The sequence below is a fragment of the Ambystoma mexicanum genome, chromosome 6q, assembly GCF_040938575.1.
Source record: "Ambystoma mexicanum isolate Mex_15411 chromosome 6q, UKY_AmexF1_1, whole genome shotgun sequence".
Taxonomy (NCBI): Eukaryota; Metazoa; Chordata; class Amphibia; order Caudata; family Ambystomatidae; genus Ambystoma; species Ambystoma mexicanum.
In genome coordinates, this window is record NC_090937.1 from 1,439,153,673 (window position 1) to 1,439,175,828 (window position 22,156).

Below are 22,156 nucleotides of genomic sequence, written 5' to 3' on the forward strand. Positions count from 1 at the left end.
ATAACACAGAGACTATTGCACTGCGCTCCCTCTCATAATGAAGTACATATTTATCACAGCCTCCATGCAAACATACCAGACCATCTCCATCGCTCCTGCAGAGACACAGCTGAGTGTGACAGAACATGAAGCCAGCCTCAATATCTCTGCCCGAGCGATGGAAACCTCTGAGGTAGACCAGCTTTCCCTATTGTTGGGTGAACTACAGGCCGAGGTGCATGCAGCCCGCTCTGAGACAAATGCCTTAAGGCACAAACTGGTAGTCAACAGGAATAAAACGGACGACTTGGCAAGACAGCTCTTACATACCCAAGCTGGTGGAGTTTCTCAGGGACAGCCTACCATGGCACCTGTAGCCACACCCATTCAGGTATTGCTTCCAGGTAACATCCCTTTAGCACCCCGGAGCACTTCTCTGGGGATCCCAAGAAATTTGGAGCGTTCATGAATCAATGCCTCCTACACTTCAGATGCAAACCAGACACTTTTCTCAATGACCAAGCTAAAGTAGCTTTCGTCCTCTCCTATTTAGCGGCAGACTGGTCTGTCCCGTTAATGCTTAGGGACGACCCTTTACTGAGAAATTAACCAGGTTTTCAGCGTGAACTGGAAAAACTATTTGCACATCGGACTCGAGGTCAGGCCCTGGATGATGAGCTACTCTCTCTGCGGCAGGGTTGTCAGGATCTTATTTCATATGTCGCCACATTCAATTGCCTAATAGCCGAATCCGGTTGGCAAGACGAGAAATGAATAATGTTATTTTATCGAGGACTGAGAGGAGAATTAAAAGATGTCTTGCCTCAAGTAGTTAATCCTTCCGTAGATTGTAGTGAATACATCGATTTAACTATGCAACTAGACCACCACAGGATCGCAAGGCCGACCGAACCAGATCAGAACATAGACCAGTGTATGTCCGACCAAAGGAAGTGTCCCATCGACAGGCCTCAGAAACACAGTCAGAGTCAATGCAATTGGGTGTTCTAAGGGGACCACTCACCAAAACAGAGAGAGAACGGAGGCGTCAGGAAAATCTTTGTTTATATTGCAGCCAATCTGGTCACATCCTCCAGAACTGCATGGTTAAACCTCCATGGAAGACAATGGGGGTACTAGATAACACAGGGTAAGACACCAAAGCGGAAAACTCCAACGCCCGGCAGATGTAGAGGTAGATGTAGAGGTCGGTCTGTCAAGCCAGGAACGAAGCACTCAGATCTCACATTTCAGTATTCCTGTGGTTTTGGTAGACCCTTCACAGCCCACCCAAATGCATGCCCTCAAGTCTTTCGTAGACAGCGGGGCTATAGGGAACTACCTAGACATAAACACCATGGGATTGGCATTCCACGGACACCGTTGAACGCGGAACAGCTGTGGATGGCACACAACTCCTTTCGGGACCAGTAACGCAGTGTCTTTCCACCCTCACCTTAATCTGCCAAGATGGCCATAGGGAAGTATTAGATTCAACCTTATCGTTGCACCCCAATTCCAGCTGATTCTTGGGATACCGTGGCTAGAGACGCACAACCCAAAGATAGATTGGTGAGCTCGAACCTTACTCTTTTCCATAGAATGAGCCTCTAGCTACATCAACAAAGGGATCCAAGGAAGCCAATTGTTAGCTTCACAGGAAAAGATAGTAGGTTTAGGCTTGGTGGGCACCTTACCAGTGGAATACCAGGAGTTCCAGGATGTGTTCGCAAAGGAGCAAGCTAATACCCTACCACCACATCGAGTTTACGACTGCCAGATCGATCTGCAACCAGGAGCACAAGAACCAATGAGCTGCATTTATGCATTAACCGAGGATGAAAATGCTCATCTACGGACCTACTTAGACCAATACCTGGCCAATGGCTTCATTAGACCATCTAAGTCACCAGCTGCCTCCCCACTCTTCTTCGTACCGAAAAAAGAGGGGTACTTAAGAACGTGTATTGATTACCGGGCCCTAAATTAAGTTACCATAAAAAATAAGTACCCGTTACTTCTGATACCAGTACTCATAGACCAGGTGAGACAAGCGAAGATTTTCACAAAACTTGACTTACGCGGTGCATATCACCTAGTACGCATGAAGAAAGGGGACAAGTGGAAGACCGCATTCCGTACCCGCTATGGCTTGTATGAATACCAGGTCATGCCCTTTGGGCTTTGCAATGCCCCGGCCGCGTTCTAGCATTTTATGAATGATGTCTTACGGGAACTCCTCGATGTCTGCGCCGTCGTCTACATCGATGACATTCTGATCTACTCCACCACTGCCCAAGAACACATAACCCACGTGCAAGCAGTACTCCGCAAACTGCGTGAAAATCAACTGTATGCAAAGCTAGAAAAATGCTCCTTCCACGTCACCCAGGTGGAGTTTCTAGGATATGAACTGACACCGCAAGGGATCAAGATGGACAATAAAAACATGGAGGCAATCCTCACTTGATCCTCACCCACTTCTGTAAAGGGAGTACAGGGATTCCTAGGGTTTGCAAACTTTCATCGGTGCTTCATACCAGGATTCTCACATATTGTACATCCAATCACGTCCTTGCTGCGCAAACACCGAAAGTTCAAATGGACACCAGTGGCGGAAGAAGCCTTCCGAGCCCTCAAGGAAAAATTCACCTGAGCCCCAATACTGCAACACCCACAGCCCGATTTACCGTACATGCTTCAAGCATTGCCATGGGGGCTGTATTGTCTTAACAAAATCCTGAAACCGGATGCCTTCATCCCATTGCCTTTTGGTCAAAGAAATTCTCCCCAGCAGAACTAAACTATGCGATTTCTGAGAAAGCACTCCTAGCAATCAAAAGTACACTGTGTGAGTGGTGACATTACTTACTAGGAGCAAAACACACCATCACAATAATAAAAGATCATCAAAACTTGCAATATTTGCACTCAGCAGAAGCTCAGTCTTCTAGACAGCTCCTTTGGGCCCTATCCCTAATGGAATACGACTTTGTGATCACCTACCGCCTCGGAGTTAAGAACGGAAAGGCGGATGCGTTATCCCTCATTGGCACAGGAGAGGAAGTCTACAATGCCCCTAACCCGGTGGAGATCATACCCAGCCATAAAATTCTCAGCGTCTTCATCGGCCCATCCCTGTTAAACACATTGCAGGCAACAATAAAAGAAAATATGTCCGAAAAAAGACCTACTGGCTTGGGACACGAAGGGAGATCAGTTCACCATTCAAGACAAACTACCATACTACCAAAAACGCTTCTACATTCCATCTAAGGATCTGCAACAAGCAATTATATCAGACTACCACGACTCGCTGTTAGAAGTCCATCCATGTATAGCCAAAACCATGAAGAAAGTAAGCAGATCTTATTGGTGGCCAACTTGGCGAGAGGATATTGCCACCTACATAGGCACATCCAGGCAAAAACATCCAGGCAAAAACTAGCCGGCCTCCTTCAGCCTATCACCATTTCGCCAGGGCCCTGGCACACCGTATCAATGGACTTTGTCACTGACTTACCTCCTAGCTCAGGTTATAATACCATCCTCGTTGTAGTGGACCTCTTATCCAAAATGGCCCATTTCATAGCTCTAAAAGGTATTCCCTCAGCTCAGACTCTGGCACAGGTTTTTCTAGACCGAATAATCAAGTTACACAGATTCCCTACCATAATTGTTTCTGACAGAGGCAGCCAATTTGTATCTCATTTTTGGAAAAGATGTTGTGCCCTGGCAAGAGTCGAAGTCCGTCTGTCTTCAAGTCACTATCCTCAAACGGACGGCCAAACCGAGCACACGAACCAGACCATGGAACAGTATTTGTGCTGTCTATTACACTAAAAAAGTCAAACTTGGACAGAGATACTATGGATGGCAGAGTATGCCTAAAACAACTCAATATATTCATCAACCCAAGCAACCCCCTTCTTTACTATATATGGTCGAAACCCCAGAACGTCGGTCTACGATCTGCCAGAAAACATTGACATGCCCGCAGTAAAGAACCTGCATGCCAGCATCATGAAAGCAGCCAGGGAAGCTAGCAAGAACCTACAGCAAGCCAAAGAAACACAGAAAAGAAACGCAGATCGCCATCGACGAAAAGCCCCAGATTACCAAGTGGGAGACTCAGTCTGGCTGGCAACTAGACACATTGCTTTAAAGGGTCCCAAAAGATTTCAGCCTAGATACATTGGCCCGTATACAATTGAAACAGTAATTAATCCAGCAGCCATAAGACTGGCGTTACCTCAACATATGCTTATACATCCCGTATTTCACGTGTCACTATTAAAACCAGCAGACCCAGGAACCCGAACTTCCGCTTCTCCCACGCCCATACAAGTGGGTGAAAAAGCACCAGAATATGAGGTAAAGAACATATTATATTCCAAACTAGTACGAAAGACCCTGTATTACTTGATTGACTGGAAGGGGTATGGACCTCAGGAAAGATCATGGGAACCCAGCACACACATGCATGCCCCCCGATTGGTGCGAAAATTCCATCGGGACCATTCTGAGAAACCAAAGCCCACATACACACCTTTGGGAGGGGTCCTGAGGGGGAAGACACTATCATGGATACCAGGCAGGTAGCTGGGGCACGCTGGGTGGAGGCTTGTCAAGCCAGGCATAGGCACACAAAAAGCCCATAGCAGATACCTCCACTTAATTCCTTCCTAGTGTTTGTAGTAACTTCCTGGTTACCACTTCCTGTTGCCAAACAGGAGGTGCATGACAATTCATGAGCTCTCTAATGTTTGGGTGTGGCTGGCTATATAAGCCACACCCAAGATTCTTCCAGTGGTTCGTGTTGCTTACTGTGAGCTGAATCAGCAACACACATGCCGTGCTCCGGATCATCCTGCTTCAGCTTACCTGCTCTGGAACATCCTACTTCTGTTTATCTGCTCCGGATCCTCCTGCTTCTGCTTACCTGCTCTGGATCATTCTGCTTCTGCTTACAGGTGCTCCGTGATTTCTCCACGCCGCAGCTATCTCCAGTCAAGAGAGGACTTCAACACCAGCACCTGTAAGAACAAAGAAGAACAGTGTTAGCACACGCACTTTAATAACGCTGCGCATACTCACCGAATCTTCCCGCGATGCTGGAATCCAAGTCAGTTGTACGAGCGCACAAACCCCTGAAAAAGAAAGAAGAGACATTGCGCTCGCCTCAATAACGCGGAGACTATTGCACTGCGCTCCCTCTCATAATGCAGTACATACTTACCACAGCCTAAGTGCAAACTTACCAGACCACCAAGTCTCTGGTAGCGCTGAACCCGGACTCGAGGCGCTAATATAACATAATCCACTCCTGCAAGGGAAAAGGGAGAGACATTACCAGGCACGCTCGAATTTAAGATGCTGCGCTTACCTACTGTAACGGGGATTCGCGCTGCCTTGGGCTTAGTCTGGAAGACAGGAGTTCAGTTTTAGCCACAAACACCTTCTCTCGGGACCCGCCTCCCAAGTGTCCCCCTTGCGCCCCCCTTGGAGCCTCTCTCACCTTGTATTTCGATAAGGTGCGCTCTCCGTCCTGCTGTTCTGTGCAGGGGCGTTTCGTGGCTGGGCACCTTTCCGCCGAGTTACTTCTCTGGCGTGGGCCCGGGAGTCCAGGCCGGCTGGGACTCTGCTCTTGAGGTAAGTCTTTAGCTTTTGAAAGGAATGAGTGTCTGCAATTGTTGTTGCCCTATTGACTTTCTCCTTCTCTCGTTTATGCAGAAGGGATGATGGAAACATCGAGCTGATGGAGAGGGCAGTGCTCAAGTAGGTAAGAGAATGCGAGAAGTGCAGCGCTATGAGCGTCTTTGAAAAAGACTAACCTGTGCTATCCTTCTTTGCAGGTCGCCAAGAAGTTGCTGAAAGAAAAGCGGCTGATGGAAGCGAAGCGGAGCGTAGAATAGAAGAGGTCCGGGTGGCAGAAGAAATTTTCAGGAGAGCTTCGCTAAGTAAGCGGTGACGGAAAGCGGTGGAATAGAAAGATGAACGCTTACTAATTGTCCTCTTCTTGTCGCACCTCTCTAGGATGTTGCTAGTGGAAGAAGACGAGTTCCAGGGAAGGTTCAGGAGTGATCAAGGAGCTGGATACAGAACTGGTAAAATGAATTAACAATGTTCTTCTTCTCCCTGAAGATGCAGGCCAAGGATGCTGCGAGCAGGTCTCGGTGAACGTCACGCTGCAAGTGCAGAACAACATGAAGTGCGTGCCCCCGCTCGGGTGTGACTTAAATAGCCAGCAGGTATCCTAGGTGCCTTCAGGGCAGACCACGCCCTGGACGCTAGACTGCATGATGCAGTTCCACATTGATCCTTGTGGAGGCAGCCATGTTGGTCCATTGCCCAATGGAAGCTCAATCCATACTATGAGCCTGGCGCCAATGGCGCCAGGACTGGCTCCAGGACAGCCGAGAAGGGCTATTGGGGCCTTGTAAGAATACTGTGGTGAGGGCCAGAGGCCCTGAATTCCCATGGCAGGGGTTAAGGTCGTGACAGCGTGGTCCTCTCAGGGTGGTCCTTCTGTCTGGTCCCGGCTTGGTGGGGTGCTCTTGGTGGAAACTCTGAATCAGGCGTGGAGCATGAATGTAATCACTGGGCTCCCATGTTCTGTCCTGCGGCCCGTATCCTTTCCAGTCTACTAGATAGTACAGTTTCGTTCTAACATACTTGGAATCCAGGATATCTTTTATTTCAAATTCTGATTCTCCATGAATTATCACAGGCCCTGGTGGAGTAGTTACTCTGCTTCCAGGCTGTACTGGTTTCAGGAGGAATACATGGAACACTGGATGTATCCGCATGTGGGTTGGCAGCGTCAGCTTTACCACGACTGGGTTTATGATGGATTTGATGGGGTACGGCCCTAAAAACCGTGGATGGAATGTCCGAGTTCCCTTCAGAGGTACATGTTTGGAGGCTAACCACACCATGTCCCCTATTTGGTAGTCAAGGGCTTTGGTTCGATGCTGGTCTGCATAGTTCTTCTGGCGAGCCTTGGCTTGTAGCAAATGTTCTTTGGCGCTTGTGAAGGGCTGCGAAATAGTTGCATGTAGGTTTGTGATGACTGGCCTTTCCAGTTCTGTCCAATTCTGACGTGCGTGGGTGTCTGCCATACACAGTGAAGAACGGAGTTTGTTGTGTAGCGAGTTGTTATAGGCATACTCAGTGATCCACAATAGATCCTTCCAATTGCTCGAGCGTTTGGTTCGTCCTCTCCGTTTGACCATCCGTTTGAGGGTGATGGCTAGTGGATAACCGAATGTCTATTAGAGCCATCGAGCAACACTTCCTCCAGACGTTTGACACAAACTGGGTACCTCGATCCAAAATCAAGACTGATGGGAACCCGTGCAGCCATACCACAAGTTCAAGGAAGGTTCTGGCGAAACCAGACACGTTTGGTAGACCTTTGAACGGGAAGAAATGAGCCATCTTGGAGAACAGGTCCACGATTACTAGGATGGTATTATAACCTTGACAGGAGGGTAGGTCTGTGATGAAATCAAGTGATAACGTGTGCCACAGAGCTGGCGGAATGTCCAATGGGTGTAGAAGCCCAGTGGGTCTTTGCTTTGATGACTTATTCTGAGCACAGATACCACAGGAAGTGATGAATTTCATTACATCTTTGCGCCATGTCGGCCACCAGTAACTTCGTTTCACCTTGGCCAGGGTATTGGCGATTCCCGGGTGGCCTTCCATGAGGGAATCATGATACTCCGAGATGCCCTGTTCTTGAAGTTCTTTTACAGGCATTGTGTAGTAAGGGAGTTGGTCGTTGGTCCTTAACGCTATAGTGTTCGCCTCTTGAACCCCACTCTCGTAGTAGCACCTGAGTTAAAACTTGCCAGACCTCATTCAGCAACTCGTCTTGAGTCATCGTAGTTGTAATGCCTAAGAGTCTGTCCCCTGGAATGATGGCCACAGGGTCAGTAGGTGTATACGCCACCTCATCGGTGCCCATACGTGAAAGGGCATAAGCCTTCCCATTTTTGACTCCTGGTCGGTACGTGATTACATAATCGTACTCCGTGAAGAAAAGGGCCCAGCGTAGTTGTCGAGAAGATTGGGCCTTTGCACTTTTCAAGTATTTTAGATTTCGAAGGTCCGTAATCACGGTGATAGTGTGTCTGGCTCCCAACAGATAGTGTCGCCAGGCCTTGAAAACGGCCTTTATGGCCAGCAGCTCCTTATCCGTGATGGCATAGTTGAGCTCAGGTGGTGAGAATTTTCCTGACCAGAAAGCCACCGGATGTAGCTGACCGGTGCATGGGTCTCTTTGCGATAATACAGCACCCATTGCCATACTGGAAGCATCAGTCTCCACCACATACGGAAGGTCTGGGCGTGGGTGTTGTAGGACTGGAGTGGAGGTGAATTTCGCCTTGAGTTCCGGAAAGGCTTTTTCGGCCTCTTCTGTCCATCGAAACATTTTGTTGCACTTCCTTAATAGCGAAGTGATCGGGTGTACAATTTAAGAGAACCCTGGGATGAAAGGGCGGTAAAAGTTTGCAAAACCTAGCATGCTCTGGACTCCCTTGATTGAGTTTGGGACGGGCCAATTGAGGACGGCATCGACCTTGTGTGCATCCATCCGTATTCCTTTTGGAGTGAGGATAAACCCAAAAACTATACTCCCGTAACGTGGAAGGAGTATTTCTCAAGCTTGGCATAGAGATGATGTTGACGGAGCTTGGTAAGAACAGCCCGTACATGCCTGACATGATCTTGTTATAAGCCGAATACACCAGGATGTCATCGATGTAAACTAAGGCGCAGACATCAATCAGCTCTCTTAGAACATTGTTCATGAAGTATTGAAATGAGGCTGGGGCATTGCACAGGCCGAACGGCCTCACTTGGTATTCGTATAAGCCGTATTTGGTACGGAACGCCGTTTTCTACTCATACCCTTATTTAATGCGCACAAGATGATAGCCCCCCCTAAGGTGAAATTTCGTGTAGATTTGGTCTTCCTTGACTTGATCTAGTAGTTCCGGAATCAGAGGTAGGGGGTAGCGGTTCTTGACGGTGACTTGGTTCAGTGCACGGTAGTCGATGCAAGTCCTCAATTCTCCTTCCTTCTTCGGTACGAAGAATAAGGGAGACGCTGCCGATGACTTTGAAGGGCGGATGAAACCGTTGGCTAGGTATTGCTTCAGGTATGTCTTCAGGTGTTGGTTCTCAGGTTCGGTGAGCGCGTAGATACGGTCACATGGAATTCGGACTCCAGGTATCAGATTGATCTGGCAATCGTAGGGCCTGTGGGGTGGTAAAGTATTGGCTTGCTCCTTTTGGAACACGTCCTGAAAGTCCTGGTATTGAGTTGGTAGCGTAGCAACCGCACCTAGGATACTTTTCGTACCTTCCTGAATGGGTGAACTGGCATGTTTCCCCTTCCTTCCTTTGGGATAGCAGGTGTGTGTGCATTCATGTGAGAAGACCAACTCTCAGGCACGCCAGTTGATCCGCGGGTTGTGCGCGACCAGCCATGGCATCCCTAGGATTAATCGGAACTGGGGTGCCTTGATGAGGTCAAAAGCGATGGTTTCTCGGTGGCCATCTCCACATAGGAGGGTGAGTTCTGTGGTACATTCGGACAAAGGACCGGAGGCGACCTCGGTGCCATCTACAGTGGTTATAGTCTCTGTGGTGGGCTTAGAACAGAGTGGAAGCCCCATCTTTGCTGCAAGATCCTGACCCATGTAATTGCCCACTGCTCCGCTATCAATGCAAGCTCCAAACAAATGAATATTTGATGGCTGTTGATGGGTAATTAGGATCACAGGTAAGGCAAAATGGGAGGTCTGTAGTTGGATTTCTTTGCTCGACAATTGGACCCCTACAATTGCCGGGCTTGGTAGTTTTCCGACTCCTCACTTGGTTTCTCCTTGTCTGTGACTCCTACGGTTTTCCTTCGTGGTTTAACTGGACATTCCTTTAGGAAATGGCCTGCCTTTCCACAGTACAGGCATAACTGCTGTTCCCTCCCGTTCCGCTTTGGTTAAAGGCGGCCTAGCCCCTCCTAATTGCATTGGTTCAATGGTGCTTTCTTATCCCCGCTGGGCATGCTCTTTGGGACGCACAAACATGAGGCGTGCATCCCGTTTGCTTTGGTCTATTTTCCGATTTTGCAACCGGCGGTCGAGTTGCACCACTAGATTAATAAACTCGGCACAGTCCTTGGGTGGATCTACTACTTGGGCCAGCATGTCCTTTAACTCCTCACGCAAGCCGCAGTGGCACAAGGTGGTTTGTTTGTCCTCAGGCCATTCTGCTTCGACCAGCCTATTAAAAGTGGCTATGTACGTCAACAGATCCTAGTTTCCTTGTCAAAGGGATAAAAGTCATTGTCCAAAGCCTGTCCATGGGAGCAAAGAGTTTTTCCAGCTCCTGCTGAAAGCCCCCGAAATCGTGTAACAGTGGATCATCCCGACTCGCGCTGCCGTGGGCTTAGTCTGGAAGACAGGAGTTCAGTTTTAGCCACAAACACCTTCTCTCGGGACCCGCAACCCAAGTATTCCCCTTGTGACCCCCTTGGAGCCTCTCTCACCTTGTATTTCGATAAGGTGCGCTCTCCGTCCTGCCGTTCTGTGCAGGGGCGCGTCGTAGCTGGGCACCTTTCTGCCGAGTTACTTCACTGGCGTGGGCCCGGGAGTCCAGGCCGGCCGCGACTCCGCTCTTGAGGTAAGTCTTTAGCTTTTGAAAGGAATGAGTGTCTGCAATTGTTTTTGCTCTGTTGACCTCCTCCTTCTCTCGTTGATGCAGAAGGGATGATGGCGACGTTGAGCTGATGGAGAGGGCAGTGCTCCAGTAGGTAAGAGAATGCGCGAAGCGCGGCTCTATGAGCGTCTTTGAATAAGGCTAACCTGTGCTATCCTTCCTTGCAGGTCGCCGAGAAGTTCCTGGAACAAAAGCGGCTGATGGAAGCGAAGCAGAGCGTAGAATGGAAGAGGTCCGGCGGCGGTAGACATTTTCAGGAGAGCTTCGGTAAGTAAGTGGTGACGGAAGGCAGTGGAATAGAAGGATGAATGCTTACTAATTGTCCTCTTCTTGTCGCACCTCTCTAGGATGTTGCTAGTGGAAGAAGACGAGCTCCAAGGAAGGTTAGGGAATGATCGAGGAGCTGGATGCAGAACAGGTAAGATGAATTAACGATGTTCTTCTTTTCCTTGAAGATGCAGGCCAAGGATGCTGCGAGCAGGTCTCGGTGAACGTCACACTGCAGGTGCAGAACAACACGAAGCACGTGCCCCAGCTCGGGCGTGGCTTAAATAGCCAGCAGGTATCCCAGGTGCCTTCATGATGCAGTTCCACGTTGATCCTTGTGGAGGCAGCCATGTTGGTCCATTGCCCAATGGAAGCTCCATCTATCCTATGAGCCTGGCGCCAACAGCCAGGACAGCCGAGAGGGGCACGACTGGGCCCTTGCGGCCTTGTAAGAATATTGTGGTGAGCGCCAGAGGCCCTGAATTCCCAGGCCAGGGGTTAAGGTCATGACACCTACCAGCAGCTGACTTCTACACGCAGCGCTACTCACCCACAAAATACCTTGGCAAACAAGACAATACGCACAATTCAGGACATTAAACATTCTCTGTGCATCGTTCACTTGTGGAAAAGACTTTCTAGCCAGTGAAGAAACTGGCGCCTTGAACACTCGGCCTCGCTGTGAAGGCATATAAGAGCGTGTGGCATCTGAACTCAGCCAACAGTCATTGGCATCATTCATATGAGCGAATCGTGCCCCTGCAAATGCAGGATGGAGTGCACACCTTACTAAATATCAAGGTAAGCCCTTAGGGGACATCACAGCACACAGTAAAGTGAAGGGTCCAGGGGAATCTGGGGAATTTAGGTCTGAGTGTATATCTTGTATTTGACAGGAATCCCTCCGGGTGAAAACAGGGGAAGTGAGAACTCGGGGTCAAGGGAGGCTCAACTATCGCTCCTGCAGAGACACAGATGAGTGTGACAGCATCCTTTTCCTTGCTTGAAGTGTGAATTGTTTATTGTGATTTCCTGCGTAGTGTTCTGTGCTGTCACCATGGAACCCTTGAAGGCTACTACCCTGAAGGGGTTTGGTGAGTATCTCAGATCTGTCTTCCTGGTTGGTTTCTGCTTCACCTGTACTTCATCTCCTATTACAAGCTCTTTGGGTACTGCCTCCTTCTGATGTCTGTGTCATGTTTTGCCCATTCCTTTCCTCTGGTGTATCTAGATATGGTGTCAAGCTTCTCTTGAACATCGACATTTCTCACGAGTCTGGTGTGGATCTTGTACCCATCATCACCTCTGCGAGACCTTGTTGGTCGGTTCGTGGGGTGTATTGCGATAGTCCCTGAGCATCGTGCCATATGGCCTGGTGCGGGTTGGTGGCCTCTTTGTATGCTCTTTGTATCATCTTTTTGATTGATGCCATAAAGCTTTCGCCCATTCCATTTGCTTGGGGCCATCTCAGTGTGATCTTTTGGTGGGTAAATCCCATATGTGGGGAAATTGTGTCCGTTGAACGGGGCACCGGTATCTGACTTAATTGTCTGAGGTAGGCCCCATTCACATAGTACCTTATCAAAGGTGGCTGCTACTTGGGGGTATGCTGTTGTCGCAACCTTCTTCACAATGGCAAACCTGGAGTATTCGCAAATGAAGACTATCAAATATTCCCCTGATTCTAGGGGTCCATAGAAGTCGACTGCGACTCGATCCCATGGGCGGTCGGGTATGTGTGTTGTCTGTAATGGTGTGGGGACCTCTGCCTTTGCGGTGCACTGGCATGGTAGGAAGCTCTTCACCCAATTGTCCACCAATGAGTCCATGAAGGGAAACCAGACATTGCACCAGAGCTGCTTCTTGGTGTTATCTTGCTGTTTTGATGACTTCTGCTCAGAGTGTGGCTGGAATGACGAGCTTACACCCTCTCAGGAGTATGGACTAGTCTTTGACCTCTAATTCACTTTTGCTAGTCTCTCTATTTCCTCTTGGCTCACTCCCGGGTGGCTTTTTATGGCGTGTCGGTAGTACCTCCCCTTGTTGTTGCTGGTGAGAGCAATGGCCAAAGCCATGGACGGGTCCGCTGCTGATGCGGTTGCAACGGCCTCCAGCGATAGTGCAGGTGGTAACGCATTTTCTGCGACATAGTTAATGTACTCTGTGTCTCGTTTTCTGGTTCTCGATGCGCCTGTTGGGTGGTGTGATATGTAATCTGCTGAGTTTTGGTTTGGTTTGGTCACCCCCGGTCTATGAACGATTACATAATCGTACTCTTGTAAACAGATGACCCATCTTTCGATCCTAGATGGCATCTTTGTGTGAGCGTTCCCGAATGGGGAGAGCCGGGCTGGATGGTCAGTCACCAGGGTGAGTTTCTTGCTGATGACCAAGTTGTGAACATGTTCACATGCCCAGAATGCCGCAAGACTCTCCTTTTCGGACTGGGAGTAGGCTGATTCCGTTTGAGACAAGGATCTGCTCGCATGAGCGACTATGTTTCTGGGGCACGTGTCTTCTCCTCTGGTTTGAGCAAGGATGGCACCAAATCTGACCGGGCTAGCATCGTTGATTATCTCAGTGTGCCAAGATTGGGTCGAAGTAGGCATGCTGTTGGGCTTCAGCAAGCGATGATTTGATGCCTTCAAACACCATTTGGCACTCTGCAGACCAGTCGAAGTCAGTGTCTTTTTGTAGTAGCCTGCGTAGGGGCTCAGGGAGCATTGCATAGTGCGGGATGTATCTTGCACAGTACCCGGCCGCGCCAGGTAAGATCTCACGGCTGCCACTTGCGTCGGAGCCTGGGGGTTGGCGATGATGTTCACTTTGTCTGGGTATGGAGTCATCCCTTTGTCAGAAAAGATGTTCCCAAAGAACCTGAGTTTTTTCTTGCTGAACCTGCATTTGTCCAGGGTCAAGCCTGCGGTTTGAAGGGAGGTGCAGGTTTCGAGAAGGTCTGCGTCAAGTTCTTCTTGTGATGTGCCAAAGACTAGGATGTCGTCACTGTAGTTCAGTGTCAGTTTTACCAGCCAAATCACTTGCCTGATGGCCTCCTGAAAGATTTCTGCCGCGGAGGAGATGCCAGAGTTCAAATGGCAGTAATGGAAAAGGCCCTTGTGCATGGTGAAAGTGGTAATACTTCTGGACTCTGGGTGTAGCTCGTGCTGGTGGTATCCTTGCACCCGATCCAACTTGGAGAAAGTGGTCGCTTTGTTCAGGTGGACTATCATATCCTCAATACACGGCCCCGGGTGTCGTTTTCTCTGGATAGCGGTGTTCGCCATCCTCATGTCGATGCAGAGTCTGATGCAGCCCTCACCCTTGGGGACGATAACTAGGGGTGACACCCACAGTGTTGGTCAGATGGCAGGTCCGATGATTTCCTTTTGGAGGAGTTAGTCCAGTTCTTGCGAGACTGCGTTCTGAAGGTGGAAACCCCCACTCCTCTGGCACTGGGGAACGGGGCCTATGGTTTTGTCAGTGTGCAGCTTGACGATCATCCCTTTGAGTTTCTCGAGCCCTGTGCATAGGCTAGGAAACCCAGATTGGATTAACTCTTTTGTGATGGTGTATCCTCCTTTCGTGCTTCTGCTGAGAGCACATATGGATTCTCAGTTGGTTGCGGGGTGTTGTGGTTGACCGGATCACTTCTCCTTCCTTAAATCAGATGTCAATAAGGCCCAGGCAGCTCGCCGTGTGATAGCTGAGTAGGCAGCTGCCTTTTGTGGAACTGCGTATGACGTGGATGCTGGTATCAATGGTATTGCCATTGTCCAGCAGTTGTCTTTGGAACTGCCCAATGGAGTGTAGGGGCTGTGCTGCACCCCACTGGAATATTCTTGAGGCATTCCTCGCAAGATCCGGGTTTCTGGCATGTGTTGGAACTCCTGTTCTCCCATGATGTTTACTGTTGCACCAGAATCGGCTAGAAAACAGTATAGTTTGTTTCCTATGTTGACAGGGATCCTGGGTGCTTCTCTCGCTTCTCGATCATGGTGGATATGATATGATACAATAGGTTATTTATAACAAGCTTAATACCCAGATATTTCTAAGCGCGGACCCGTGCGTCGAACCTGTGGTGCTCCATGTCATCTTGCTTCCAAGGCAAGCATGTTGCCCCTGAGCTATCCTCCCAGATGAGGTTGACATATTCGTCTTGTTGATTCTGGTCATATTTGGTGCTGTAGTCGTATTGGTACTGGTATTGTTGGTCCCTGTATGGCTGGGATGGGTACGGGGGTTGGTCGTACTCATCCCCATAGCCGGCGCATTGGTCCTGCAGGTCATATTCCTAGTTTGGTTCTTGGGGTTGCATCTCTTCCATTGCCCTCACATACTTTCTCTGGGCCTGGTAGTGTGTTGGGTTGTAACTCGGCGGGTAGCTTGGGGGTGGTGTTTGTCAGTTGTAGGGTCTCCCTTGTGGTTCTAGGTTCGACCGAGGTTTGGGAAAAGGTCTCCCCTCTCTGTAGACCGATTAAAAATGCCCTTCTCTCCCGCGATTTGAACACCTCTGGGACCACAGCGGTAGCATTGTCGGGGTGGTCTGGGAGGCAACTGGCCACTTGGTCTTCGGTTGGCATCACCCTCTCGCCAAGCCTTTGTGCTTGTGGTTGTACCGCTGCAATGGTTTCATGGTGGAGTGTTTGGGTCCTGGGTGGTTTTCAATGGAAGCAGCCTGGGCATCCACCCTCTCAAAGATCCTGGCCAGCTCACTCACTTTGTCTGTAGTCCGAGGCTTTTTAAGCAGCTGCTTCTGGAAAGCGGGTGATGTGCACCCCTCGATCACACGTAGTCTTACTGCCTCATCCATGGAGAATAGGTGAAATTGGCAATGGGCGCTTTTCATGCGCAGTCGCATGATGAATTCATCAACGGATTCTTCCGGCTTCTGTTTGCACTGATTAAACACGTAATTCTCGTAGTTACGGTTGGGCTCAATTATGAGTTTTCTGTTGAGGGCCATGATCAGGACAGCAAAGTCAGTCTTTTCTTCTGGGGGTATGGTTTTCACAATGGTTTGTTGATGAGCATGTTGCTTAATGTGGGAGATTTGTCTTTGCCTACCGCTTTAACAAAATGATTGAAGTCCTCTACCCATTCAATCCACTACGACCCTTTGTCACTCTTAGGCATGAGTGTGAACGGGAGTGGTTTCCTCAGCAGGGCTGCCCAGGTTGAGCAGTACTTTTGTCCTTGGCTGTCTTGTGGTGTTGTTGTGGCTGGCTGTGAGTATCCCTCTCACTGAAGGATGCAGGCGGACACACTCTGGCTGTGGTTGTCAGTCCATCCTTTTTTGGGGGGGCCTGGGTGCAGCTGGGACGTAGTCACAGCTGGCCTGGTCCCTCACTGTGGGACTGTTGCAGGGAACGATTAACTGTCTTCCTGTTGCTACGGTGTTGAGATCTGCTTCACGCCGTGCAGTGGCTGCAGGGGAAACGTCCGTATAATGGAACGTTATTGGAATGTAGTTTAATGTGTGCAGGGCGGGATCACCTTGCCTGCCTCTGGGGCCCTTTGCTGGGCGGGAATGTCTTGGAGTCGTAGATTTGATGGGGTGGTATCGCCCTGGGGTTGTGATGGGCGGTATCGCTCTCGAGCAATTCGTAATCGGGTGGGGTGTCCTGGAGTGGTCGGTGGGATCGCCGGAGTGTCACAGAGCTTGGAGCGGGTGGGATCACCCTGAGGAGTCATGTACCGGGTTGTAGGCGGGATCGGCGTGTGGAGGAGCGGGCCCGGTGGGATCACCGGCCCGGGTGGAGGAGCGGATGCCAGTGCGCGGGATAAGATCCTCGTCGGCAGTTGTTGCACTTACTGCAGAAAGGACACGACACCGGATCTGTGGAGGGCCTTCACTTTATTCCTCTCCTGTTTACATACACTGTGGAACTGATTCCTCTCAGGAAACCCCTGGTTCCTCCCTTTCCTCCCACTTCCCGCCTGATGCCTCTATGGTGCCTTAAAGGCAGAGAGTCTTGTAACAGTACCCCACTTGATTTTTTCAATAAATGAGTTCAGTGGTTCTAAAAAAAATTGGGTTGGGGGTGCTCTGATATACGCGGTGGGAAGTGAGGCCTCACGAAGTAAAAATATACTAAATTAAATAAGCACATTTCAATCAAATGTGTCTTTCCCAATTGAAGAAAGTACACTGGATAAATAAGCACTTGCCTTTAATAAGGCAAGCTAGCATATTTTCCATAACATTTTTGGTTAAGAATAACAAATATCACCTTTCTTACCTATGTATTATTAGCAGAATTTCAACATTAAAAAGCTAATAAACAAAAATGTAAAAAGCGATTTTGTGCAGTCTTCTGAATAGGTTGCCGAACTTGCAGTCGTGGGACCAGAGTTCGAACCCTGGCCGCAGCACTTGTGTTATTTTTTTGAAACCTCTCCGGTGGGGAAGAAGTTGTCCGCAGAGTAACTTTTAAAAAATTCCTCGATAACACATGGGTGGAGGGGACATGCCACCCCTGAGCCCCAAATTTCAGAAAAAAAGTGGGCGACACCATCCACCCATGTGTTGCTTCGACTTGCTTGAACGTATTCTTTGAGCGAGTGCCTCACTAATAACCGAGCTAACACGTTTTGGTTTTCATGAATGAAACGAGTGCAGCAAAGCGGCAGCAGCTCAGCTACAGCCAGTGCCCGAGGCTCAGGCGGCTCGATTTATCGCTGAGTGACTGCAAGTGCGGTGCTGGGGCGCCCTCTCGAGAGCCACCCCCACAGGGCATGCACACATGCCCAGTGCACCGCAGCGTGAGCTAGCCCGGGCATAAAGCTGGGCAGGAATGGAGGCCTGGGGGCGTTAAAAATGAAACGCCCCCAAGGCCTAGATTACACGCCTCATCCTGTCTCGCCTGCAGACTGGGCGGGGTCACTATTCTGAGCCCGCCCCCAGTCTGTGTTATTGGCAGGATAGAGAGGGGGGTTCGGGTCAAGTGACGCGTCCGTGACGTCACATGCAGGGGAGCCAATCGGCGGGATCTGGTGTCCAGTCCCCGCCCCCCCGTGCCTGGGTTCGCGAGCGGCTTGTGCGTGTGTGTTGTTTTGTGCAGGCTTGTGGAGGAGAAGGAAGCTCTCTGCCTGTGTGCAGCCGCTGCGCGTGCAAGGCCAGGCCGAGCCGCTTCTGAGGGGGATGTGACTCTGAGCCGCGGAGGATCATGTGCCCTTTATTTCATTATTAAGCCCTCCGGTAAGTAGGCAGCACCGGCCCCTGCCACTTTCAGTGACTCGCGCTGTGGGAGCAGCGCGTCGCGCAGGCAGTCCCACATCATGTGCACTTTCTGACTCCGCCGGCAGTGGGCGGGCGTGAATGCACCGCGCAGCGGCAGCCGCCGCGTGATGGACTGGGTTAGAAGCGGCCGGGCCGGCCCTGGAGGCTCTTGTGGAGCCAAGGAAAGCCCCTCGTGCTGTTTAGCGCGACTGCCAGATCTCGCGTGCAGTGGATGTGCACCTTCGTACGTGGGTCACTTGATCTTTTCACGAGTCAGTGGAGAGGTGACATTCTAGTTGACTGCAAGTGTGAGGTGGGACTAGGCTGCGCTTTGCATCTTGCAGTCACATCATGTGTGGGCTTCCTTTCGTCCTCGCAGGCATGCATTTACCGTGCAGTTCATGGCATCGCCCCAGGAAGGAGCTAGGGCTCTCGTGGCAGTGTCCGGCGTGCATAGGCTGTGGCATAGCGAGAGAGGGCACGGAAAGTAGACGTGACATTCCCGTCCGCTAAAGGCGCTCACGCCGGCGTGTTCATAAGTTTAGTGAAGTTGCAGAGAATCGGCGAGCGCCTTTCACGAGCAGGCGCGGTGTGCACGTTTGTTCTGCCTGGGTAATGGTGCTGCCTCGTGGCCCGGCCTGCAGCCTCAGACTCCAGGGCTGGCTTCTAGCAGCTTTACAGCTGCCTCTCTCTAGGACAGGAGGATTATTCCTGACCAAAGCTGTCCGTGTTCCTAAGCTTGTTGTATGGGTTGTTGCTCTTTAACTAGTGTGTCCCTTGTTTGCTTGCCTTATTTACTTGTACCTGCCATACCAAGGCATGAGTAAGACTTACTAGACTCCCCTTTTGCATTTTATAAGCAACCATCGAGGGGTGGAGGATGTACACCACAGAGAGCATTCATCTTTTTAAAGACTTAATTCGAGGCCTGTACCATCAATACTTGGGCCCCTGTACAGAAAGAAAGCAAGCATATCATATGGCTACCCTCCCTTCCCCCTCAAGTCAAGGCCACCCTCCACAGAGACCAAACCACATATTGGCATCTCTCTCCAGTTTAAACGTATGACTGATCACTTACTACAGCTACACCGCACATGCCCACTTGCAAGGCAGATAGCAGTATGCGCCCATCACAGCAAGCTGAGATATATACTCGCACAGAAGCGGATAACATTACAAGACTGGTGTTGATAACGTGTGCACTATTAAAATTACACGTGTTCAGTTATTTTTACAATGGCACGTGCATTCTGCTTTTTTACGCTGACTGAGAGCACAAAGACCTCAATCCATTAAATGCTGACAGAGCCTTTAGAGTTGTGTGCAGATGGCCGTTTTGTGACACTGATTCTGAACCATGGGGCGTTTACAGTGGCGTTTATGGGTGGAAATATTTAAAAATGCTTTCAACTAGATAGTTGCATTCCCGCTGGGCTGCTGATGTCCTCCTAGTCTGTCCATGGTTATGCCCCAAAATGTAGAAAGTATTCGAATGAGAAATGGCAGAGTAGGTATGGCTACAAGGAAGAGGTGAAGTAGTTCCGAGAGAGCTGGCCGACTGGAGCTACACAATGTTTTAATTTGTTCAGAAATCTGGCAGGAATTGCATGCAGTCCGCGTGCACTGTAATACTCAGCGTGATCAGAGGGTGGGGAGGGGCTTAGAACGGTATCTGCATTTTTGGGCGTTCCTTCTAGGCCGTATGCTAATTATAAGCTTCTGGCCCAGGCGATGGAAAGGAGGGGGATGGGGAAGCACCAGCGAGAGGAGTAGAGATAAAAGAAGAGGGTGTGGGGGAGTGGAGGCTGGTAATAGGACAAAGTGGGGATGGATGGAAGCCTAGTTTCACAATCAAGTCTGCCGGGTAAGTCCCAGTGCTGAATTTGAATGAGTGTGAGCGAGTAGTGTGAGAGACGAATCAGGGGGGGGGTAATGGGACTGCTGCAGATGTCTACATGTGCAGTAGGACACCGGTTCTAATTGGAAGCAAACCAGTAATTGCTCTAGTTGTCCTATTGCCCAAGCCTGTGTGTAAACACAGGTTCACATTGCAATGGAAAAAGCAGTGCGTGTCTGCTACAAATATCTGCGGGTAGTCTGCTGGTTATAAAGCTTTGATTTCCGGGTCGTGGGACTGCTCAGCAGTTTAGGATACTTACTGGGTTCGTGTGTCTCGAAGTTTCAAATCTAGTCCAGAACTTTTGAGGCTGGTGTTGAGAGGTGTACATAGACTGCAGATTAGGTGTGTTAATCCTTTTTATATGCAACACTTTCCCCTTTCATACTATTGTGCATCAAGTTATCTTTTTATCTGAACAACTGAGTTTTATGCTAGGGCACTGTGGTGCAGCCACCCATTGTTTGTGTCACCGATCTGTTATTTGCTTGACTATGACTAGCAGCTAGGCAAAACGTTTTGAGGGCAGTGGTGCAGGGTTGTCAACCTAACAACCCCAGAAATAGGGGCGTAGTGCCTGGGATGTGTCCAGTGCATGAGCTGCCAAATAATGGCGGGGAGTAGAGCTTGTGGTGCAGGCGGTGAAACTGATCAGCCTTGACAGTACAGCCCCCTTGTATAATCGTAATAATGTCATACTGTGCAACTTTTTTTGTGTAGTTTATTTTCAGCATGTAGCCTTTAGCCATCGCAGGATCAAGTAACAGCCTAAACCAATGTTCCTTAAGTACTTTTCTTCTCAAGAAACTGCAACACAGGCAGATATGGGATGAGCAACCACAGAGGCACGCTGTTTTGTATGAGCTGGTATTGAGTGTTTGATAACAGAGCCACAGACTCTGCAATATAAAATGTGTAGTTCACATGATTTTTATCATTATAAGGGAATTTATTGAGCGCAGACCTAGCTCTGGAAATCAATGGATACAATCATTAACAAGTTTAGTGATCAGAGGAACAAGGGAGTGGGGATCTACAGGGGAGAGCGGGCAATTGGCAGCAATGGCTCTACAAGTAACCAGGTAAACAGTGGGGATATGATCGCCCAGTCTCAGGTGTGGTGGGGAGTATATGGCCCTAGGTTTTGGGGGGGGGGCATTCTTTAAAGAGGAGGGTCTTGAGCTGCTTCCTGAACTTTAGAAGAGAAAGGGGCATGTCAGATGTTGACAGGGAGTAGGTTCCAGAGTCTTGGGCCGTATCCAGTCAAGGCCTGTCTTCTGTTTCTTTCCCTCCTGCACGGACAGAGCTTTAAGTCTGCACATGGCCTTACTAGGCCACCAGATATGCTGTTTCTCAGTGGAACTCGGAGTTCAGGGTGACAGCCTTGTAGATGATGCAGCAGGATTTGAATATGATACAGGCTAGCAGGCATTGCCACCATTCATGTCTTCCAAATGTCGTCTTCAGGGGGACTGAGGAGCAAGGTGTGAAATTGCGAGGGACAATGTGAAACGTTATTGTAGCATAGAATAGCCTGGTTGCCTGGACACCATCTGCTACTAAGGTGCTACCTTTTGACTCATATATTTACATATGTGACTCTTTGTTTGAGATTTCTTATAGAGGTGTAACACCCACCGATGTAGCCACTCTGACTTCCAATATAACTTTTGCTCAAAGTATACACATAGACAAATGAATCTTCTTCTGCATTCACAGTTATTCACTTCCGTGAAGCTGCATCCGGATACTTGGCATCATCGAGGGGGAAAAAAAACGGAATCACGGTAAGACATGACAATAGGCAATAATGTAGTCTGTGGTTGGGTCATACGTAACTCCTGGTAACTGGGCGTGCAAGGATGCCCTTCTGTACCACAAGTATGAGTAAAATAACTCCCAACTCCTGTATTTTATTATGGATGTATTTATCCCGGGCTCTCTGTAAAACCTGGCCTGGTGCTGGTCCTCTTGGCTGGCCTATGACGACAAATTTGAGTAAGTCTACACATCTCACTGAATGCACACGTCGAGAATAAGCTGACCTCAACCGTCCT

General features: G+C 49.5%; 1 protein-coding gene across 3 annotated transcripts in view; it reads left to right on the forward strand.

The window, feature by feature from the left end:
- The first annotated feature begins 17,922 nt into the window (after positions 1-17,922).
- FAM53A (family with sequence similarity 53 member A) overlaps positions 17,923-22,156 on the forward strand; it is a 92,284-nt gene continuing 88,050 nt past the window's right edge. The window contains exons 1-2 of one of the 3 annotated variants that reach the window (XM_069632151.1): positions 18,029-18,178; positions 21,819-21,886. The gene's annotated coding sequence lies outside the window, so the exon portion shown is untranslated. Of the gene's footprint in view, positions 18,179-20,004; positions 20,067-21,818; positions 21,887-22,156 lie in introns of those variants that run through there. The other 2 variants (XM_069632150.1, XM_069632152.1) reach the window with 2 other exon arrangements.